The sequence below is a fragment of the Triturus cristatus genome, chromosome 1_1 (genome assembly GCF_964204655.1).
Source record: "Triturus cristatus chromosome 1_1, aTriCri1.1, whole genome shotgun sequence".
NCBI classification, from domain to species: Eukaryota; Metazoa; Chordata; class Amphibia; order Caudata; family Salamandridae; genus Triturus; species Triturus cristatus.
Genome location: NC_140579.1, coordinates 107,111,211 through 107,119,889, shown reverse-complemented (window position 1 = coordinate 107,119,889; position 8,679 = coordinate 107,111,211).

The following is an 8,679-nucleotide window of genomic DNA, read 5'->3' as shown; positions in this document are numbered from 1 at the left end:
CTTCGTGAGCCGCGCAGGGAATGAGACAAAGTTCATGGTCACAGATGTAGGCTCAGACTGGAGCTTCAGAGGCAGAAAGCAAGAAAAGCTTGATGACAGAATCAGGGCCTACTTGCCTTGGCTGTAAAATGGCATAAGTGAACCATATAAAGCCGGTGGCCTTTCATACTTAGGAATGGAATATCCGGCCTATTCATGGCGGATCTGAAAGAGGACATGTTGACGGTGGACGCACATGGGTTTGCGTCTTCATAACTGGAACTGGAGGGAGCATACATGTACTTGTGATTCATACATGAAACCGTTGGGGTCCAAGATAGGGGACATAACTGATCAGAAAAATCCATATTTCCACACTTCCAATACCGGGCCCTTCAGAGGCTCAAGATTCAACACTTGCAGAAAGGTCTCTCTTACACAGACCTAGTACCTCTTTCCCAAGAGGTACGGGAGGAGATCCAGTGGTGGCTTGCCCATGTAGAGGCGTGGAACAGCAGGGCCATTTTCGGCTCTCTGCCAGAGGTCGTCATAGATTCCGACGCCAGTCGTTGGGGCTGGGGAGCTCTCTGCGGAAATATTTCCACAGGAGGGCGTTGGTCCCTACACGAGCTAAATCTCCACATCAATTGCGTAGAACTCCTTGCAGGGTCGTTCGCGATCAGGACACTCTCACCAAAACAAGTCTCTTGTTGCATCCTTCTGCGGATGGACAACATCTCGGCGGTCCAATACATCAACAAGCTGGGGGGCACGAGGTCCTCAATGTTGGTGGAAATAGCAAAGGACTTTTGGCACTATTGCCTGAGTCATCAGATTTTGGTCATAGCCGAGTACATCCCGGGCCAGTCGAATGTAGTGGCAGACTGGAACTCACGCCATCTCAAGGATTACAGCGATTGGCAGCTCCAACCCCAGATAGTGCAGTGGTTGCAGGAGATCTGGGGACTTTGCGAGATCGACCTGTTTGCCTCCAGACTGAATCGTCAAATGATCTGGTTTTTCAGCTGGAGGCCGGATCCGCTAGATCTGGCAACAGATGCCTTTTCACAGGATTGGACTCCATATCTGAATTATGCATTTCCTCCCTTCATTCTAATTCCCCGCGTGTTCACACAGGTGATGCGTCAGAAGGCGGAGGTGATTTTAGTAACTCCCTTGTGGAAGTCGCAGCCTTGGTTTCCGATACTGTTGGAGGCGAGTTGCGACTTCCCCAGGAGGATCCCATGGTCCTCAACAATGCTCCAGAGCCCTCATGGAGAGATGCACCCGATGGTAATATCGGGGCAGTTGTCTCTGATGGCCTGGAGACTTTCCGGCAACGTTGGCAAATGCCAGGATTTTCGGAACAAGCTTCAGACTTTATCAACCAGGCTTGAGCCCCCTCGACCAAGAAGCAGTATTCTTCAGCCTGGAAGTGTTGGGTTTGTTGGTGCATGGAACAGCACGTGGATCCCGTGGGGGCAGACTTACCCTATGTTGTGAATTTTTTGTCCAAAAAGCCTTCTGAGGGTTTGGCATATCGTTCCATCAACAATTTCCGTTCAGCCATTTCGGCGGGTCACTCTCAGATTGACGGCAAACCAGTAGGGATGCACCCACTAATATGTAAACTCTTGAAAGGTATTAGAGTAGCGAATCCGCCCAAGCTGAAGTATTCTTCCTTGTGGGATGTTGTGAGAAGGAGAGTACGGGGCTTACCTTTGGGTCGCCGTGGGAGAAACCGCTCCGCGTCTTGAGGGAGCCCAATGCATCATGGGACTTGAAGGCCGGGCTTAAACACCAACCACCCACGCAACCATATTCCGTTTCTCCACAGAAGGACTACGGAAAAGAACCGGAACTGGGCGGAAGCGAACCCGGAAGTACTGTTCGCGGCCCAATGAAAGGAGCGAACAACCGGAAGGAGTGGGGGCGGACCAATGGCTGTCAAGGGACGCAGGTGAAGAAGACGGAGGAAGGAAATTGCGGAGCACCCAGCGAGGAAGACGCGGAGACCCAGGAAGACGTGGAGACCGAGGACGACCGGGAGGGAGAAGAGGATTCTGAAGAACGGTGGAGCGAGGAGTGGTGGTCCCCACCGGAGGAGGCAGAAGAGCGGCCGCAACTCAGGGGCTGGTGAGTCATGTTACAGGGGAGAAGGGGGAGAGTGAACGGGAGGAGGAAGGCGATACGAAGGGGGGGGGGGGGTGAGCACGGGTAGGGAAAGAATAACTAGACAGGGCATTATACTTTCGCTATACTCTCACAGCGTTTTGTTTGGGGAGGGGGACTACTGGCACAAGAAGTTCTCCTGCCTTCTTTCTGGCCCCTAGTTTTCACTTTTCGCTATATTGCCTCCGAACTCGTGGGTTTTTCTTTTCTTTTTGATCGTCCGTCAAGCACTCCCTGGATGTCTATCATTCCTAAGTGTAGAGCACGCCTTGGCATATATACCTAGTGTCTCTCCTGGAGATACAGCACTCCCCCATTATTTCACTCCCCGGTGTGGTGACTGGCAAAAAGACCCTAAGATTTATTATAACCGGGCAATTGACGGCTCCTTTTTCTTTCCTCTTCTATGAGCCTCCGGGGAGACCCCATCACGGGCAAGGAGGAGCCAAGAACATCAGCGTCAGACTCCCCGTCCAGCTCACACCGTAGTACATCAAGAGAAGAACCAGAGAAGATAGAAGCCGTATATGCTGTTAATCCCCATCCTGATAATAAATCAAGTGTCTTTGGAAAATATATTCAGCCTCCTCGCTTGTATATCAGACCCCACCTCCCACAGATGTCTCATTAGTTCTTTCCTTATTCAATCAATGGCCCAGCAATGATATGTTGACAAGGAAACAACTCTCATCCAAATTGGCCATGCTGTTAATTCCTGGCGGCCTGTAGACGTTCGTCGGACGTTAAAGCTCTAGATATTACAGGTAGAGTATTTACTCCTGAAGGAGTTTCTTTTAATATCACTTCTAGGACTAAAACTATGTCACGCAATGTAGACTATCATGCTTTTCCTGATAATACCAAGCTCTGTGTAGTTCAATGTCTCAAGGCCTATGAAGAATGTACCAGGTCTATTCGGCCTGATGGTGTGGTGCAATTATGGATTGCTTTGCAGAAACCTTACAAGCCTGTCACTGCGGCTACTATAGCCAGATGGCTAAAATATGTTATGCAGGAAGCAGGTATTAATACTCAAGTCTGTGGTGCACATTCTGTCCGAGGTGCCATGGCCTCTAAGACGTTCATGTTGGGTTCTTCGGTTCAGGATATTCTGCATTCTGCAGATGGGTCTTCTGAGGCGACATTTAAACAGTTTTATTATAAACCGGTGGGTGATATATCCTCTGTGGTTTTTAATCAGCGTTAAACTAGCATAATACGAAGCCTCCGGTCCTGTAATAGAATAAAACATTTGCTAGCATTCGCGCCAAGCATTTTCAATTCTATTAAGGACACGGAGGCGAGGATTATCCCACCCGGTTACATTACAGTGTTGTAATTGTTACCCACCCGTTTTTGTATTTATATTCTGGTTACGCAGAAGTTATGGGTTGTTCTATCTCTCATTCTTTCAGGGTCTGAGAAGAAGATGGATTAAGTGTAATCCTGGTTGAGACAACGTACCTCCCAGCTGGTCTGGTTCTTCCACGTTGGAAGCTATTGTTTGGACTTCAGTTATATTGTTGGACTTTACTGTTCGAAGCAAAGAAAGAGGACAAGTTCCGGTGATGTTGGCGCTTATGGGGCATTACAGGATGTGATGTAACATGTGCATCATGGGAAATGTAGTTTTGTTTACATAATACAAGTTTTTCATTGGCTGCTGTGAGTAGCAATAAATAGAAAGAGAAGCATAATCCTCGCCTCCGTGTCTTTAATAGAATTGAACATTCTTGGCGCGATCGCTAGGAAATTTTTTATTCACGCACCTTTGGATTTAGGGTCGAGCGCAATTTGGAATGCTTTTTGGGCACAAGTGAGGGTTTTTAACAGGGCGTTTGCATGGTGTGGGGGCGCTTCTTAGGCACTATTTATTGGTGTTATTCAGCGTGTTGTGCACAATGGGACTATTGTGTTTTACTGTTGCTTCGCTTTCTCAAAGAGTTCTATAGTACGTTCAAACCATTTAAAGTGTGAGCTGAAGAAAGGAAGCTATGATTAACTTTGGCTCAGTGAAGTAGTCCTCAACATGAGTGCAAAAATGTCTTATTGGCCTCTCCACAAACATTTTGTCCTGCCAGTATGAAATGCCCAGAACGAAAAGCTTATTTCCTAAATTATAGAGCAACTGTTGATGAAGAAGTAAAAATGTCACCAGCACAGAAAAGAAGAATTCTTACATTCCGTTGGTCTAGAGGGTTTAAAGTTTTTTGAACGAATGACCAGAGATCCATGGGGTGGAGGAAGTGTTTTTCATAATAAATTGCTGATTTTTACAGATTTTTTTTTCAAAGGTATGCATAGGTATAGTAAGATAAAAGTTTTTTTTTTTTAAAAGGAAACAGAATTCGGTTGAAACTGTTGATGATTACGTAGCAGCTCTCAGGTCATTATCTTTAGATTGTAATTTTGTAAATTTGCAGGAAGATTCAATTGGGGATCAGGTAGTGATGCATGTAAATGACCCTGCAGTTCAAGAAAGACTGAGTTAATGGAGACACTAGCTTGAAAGACATCCTGTGGATTGTTTTATTTTTTTTATTTGTTTATTGATTTTCACAGTTAATGAACATAAAAAAGATAATATAATGTACATAGCAGTACAGTGTAGCAATACAGTAATAATCACGTGATAACATCCTATACAGCAGTGTATCATATACAGACATGGCTAAAAGACTCGTACAGTTTCAGATATAGTTCACACATTGGTCATCCGTTAGGGGGTACCCAAGGTTGCGCTCCCACGCTGCCCGCACACTCACATCATGGCATGGAAGCAATGCCACTGCCGCCTTATACATCTGGGCCACTAAGTGGCTCCCATCACCATCCTTAATAACTCTAGTTAAAATAGTAAAGTCCGGGGGCTCCAAAGGATAACTATCCACACACGCATGGAACGCACTCTGCACTCTCAGTAATATGAAATGGTCCATCATAGAGGCCGAGCGGATATCCTGGTGATTGTTAGGAAGGAAGAGGTATCGAGTAGGAGTGCTACGGTGGTACAGACATAAGTAAAAGAGAAAAATAATGAATGTGTGATTAAAAGTACGAATAAACTATCTCCGGAAAAAAAGTTCGTAAATTGAAACCTGATTTTACATATTCAGAAAAAAACCCAAATTTCGACAAAAACAGAGAAGGTTTAAGATGTTACCGCTGCAATAGCAAGTATCATCTTGCATCTAGCAAATCTTGTCCAACTGTAAAACAAAAAAGTTCCAATTGTGGTGTTATTTGACATTTTTCTAAGGATTTGTAAAGAAGATGAGAAAAAGGTAAAATGTTTGGAGGCGGAGGATTCTAGTGAGGAAGACTGCAATCAGGAAGAAAGTGTAGGTAAGTTTGGTTGGAAAAATAGTGATGGTGTCCCAAATGTGTTAAACATTGATAACCAAAAAATAAGGAAAAAAAAAACTTTGTGATACGACGATGGGAGGAGTAAGCATCCAAATGTATGCAGATTCGGGATCTCCATATACCATGTGTAATGAAGATTTATGGAGATTCAAGTTTGGAGGGAGGTTAGGTAGTGATATGGAAAAAAAAGCGATAACTGTCCTGAAGGGTATTTTGGGGGGGAAATTTAGATATTAGGATACCGGACACTAACTTTTAGGTCTAAAAATTGTACAGCTATGGGCAAATTGTATGTTGCTAAGAAAGAGCCATCTGTCCTTGGGTGGTATGACCAAGGTACCTTGCACATGATGTGGAATCCTAATAATCCAGAACCTGTGATGATTGTTGATGAAAGGGAATGTATGGCTCAGACTATGTTAAGTAAGTTTCCTGAGGTTTTTAGTGGGACAATTGGGAATTTGAGTGATTTCCAGCATGACATTGTGCTTCAAAAAGATGGTTTTCCAGTAATACATAGAGCAAGGAATATTCCTATTTTACTTAGACAGGAAGTAGGGAAGGAACTAGAGAAGCTTGTTAAAGATTACCTTTTTGAGGGGGTTATATCATCTGAGTGGGTTTCCCCCATTATGGTGGCCAGGCGTAGTAATGGGAAAATTAGATTATGTATTGATTTGCGCCATCTTAACAATATCTTGGTAGATCAATTTCCTTTGCCATGGATTTCTGAAATGCTGGCACCTGTAAAATATGCTAATGCATTCACTAGGATAGATCTATTGGCAGCCTATCACCAAATCTCCCTTAAGGGAAGGCGCAGATCTCTCACTAAATGTGTTACCCCCATGGGTTGCTACAGGTATAAAATAATGCAGTTTGGATTTGCATCTGCGGCAGCAGTCTTTCAGCATATAATATACCAGTTGTTTTTGAGAATTCCAAATGTTAAATGCTTCCAAGACTATATGATTTTTGGGGAGGACAAAATGGATCATGACCACATTTTGGAAAACGTGTTGGGAATACTGAATGAAAAAGAGTTGACTCTAGAGTTTTCTAAGTGCATAAATTGGTGTGGAGTCTGTTACATATTAAGAACATGTGACTAGGAAGGATGGTGTAAAACCTACACCTGAATTGGTAGAGGCTACCCAACTTGCGCCAGCATCTATGACCAAGGATGATGTGAGATCATTCCTTGGTCTCACTGAGGGGCATATTATCAAGAATGGCGTTAACATTATCGCCGCTTTAGCAGCAGAAATCTGCCGCTAAAGCGGCGATAATTTTAACGCCCTTTCTTGATAATATGCCCCTGAGTTAGACTCTAAATATGTGCAAAATTTCTCAACCAGAGCAAATCATATCCAGCAGTTACTTAAGAACATGAGCAAATTAGAGAGGAGCAATTACTGTCAAAGGGAATTTGCAGATATGAAAACTGCCATTTCTAGTGTTGCAGCTTCGAGTGGTTTGGATCCCAACCTAGTGAGCGTGATTACCACCAAAGCTAGTTGCAAGCGAAGAGGTGCTGTGTTGTCTCAAGTAACGGGGAAGGGAAAGGAAGTCATAGTGTATGCCTCGAGAGGTCTTACACCTTCTGATGTTAAATACTCGGTCACTGAGAGAGAAACTCTAGCTTGCATGTGGGCGTTTGAGCATTTCAGAACATTTGTGTGGCGAAAGCAATGTTTGTTAAAAAATGACCACAAGCATTTGGTCACATTACTTACTACAGAAGGTATGATAAAAGCACATGCGCGTATTGCAAGAATGTCTATGAAACTTCAAGATTCAATGTACAAAATTACTTATGTGCCACAAAAGCATAACAACTACACATATCTTGTCCAGAAAGCCTTTGTAACTTAAGGAGGATATGACTGCTGAATGGGACGAGTACCGTGTGGCATGAGTACATGATCAGGGTATTTCCATGGTTGACAAAGAGTTGTGGATGAAAGAGTACAATGGAGATAAATTATTACAATAGGTGTTGGTATACTTGGTGAGTGGCTGGCCCAAGAAGTGAGCATTGAAGTCTGAGATGAGAAGTTTTTGGGAGCTTAGGAATGAGCTGACCTCTAGGGATGGTATGATTTGGAGAGGAGACAGAGTAATTCCACCATCTACTTTGAGGATTAAAATTACCAAGCAAGGTCATGAAGGCCATGGTGGGATTGTAAGAACAAAGCAAGCAGTTAAAAAAGTATATTGGGGGACTGGAATAGACATTTTTATTGAAAAGATAGTTAAAAAGTGTGTAAATTGTGCTAATGTTGACGAGTCTAGAAAAACCTTGAGGCCCAACAAGAGTGAACCTTACATTTCCAAAGAACCATGGAATCCTGTAGCTGTGAACATTACGAGTCATATCGGTATGCATTCCAAGTAGCCTGAGGTGAAGGTGGCAGTCAAAGAGGACACTGACATGGTTTTGAGTTTCCTTGATAGGGTGTTCACACTAAGGATCGATCACCTGTTACCATCATCACTGATAATGGTGGACAATTTGTTTGGGTCAAAGTCAAGGATTATTTTTAAGAGGGCTGGAATCAAATACCTTACCACTTCTCTTTGTAATCCCAGTGGGAATGGCATGATTGAAAGGTTCAATAGAGTGCTTAAGGGTGCTAACCAGATGGCATGATAGGGAAGATTGGGAGTTACAAATGCGTAAGACTGTATGGATGTATAAGGTTACTGCTAATCACATGACAAAATATTCTCTGTTTGAAATTAAGAGAGGTCGTGCTACAAGAACCAAAAGTAATCCTGTATGGTTGGTAAAGTCTACTTCTTATAAGGCTGATTTGGAAATTGTAAGCAAATTATTCAGGATACCCATAAGAAATGCAAAGGTATGATGATAAAAAAGGTCAGTGTGTGGAGGTTCAGATATTAAACTTGAAATGTTGGTTAAAGTTTTTTAAAAAACATGGATGTGAGAAGGAGTAAAAGTCATTTTTTCAGGTCCTTAGGATGGGAGACAGATATTGAGAATGCTGTAAAACTTCGTGATAGGAAGGTATGGAACCTAAAAGTATTGCATTACTTAAAAGTGAAAGAAATGTATATAGGAAGGAGGGTCCTGATGGCATGAGTAAGACATTGGATGGAGTGTTGAGGGAAGAAGTAGAGACTCCTGGTGGAATTGCG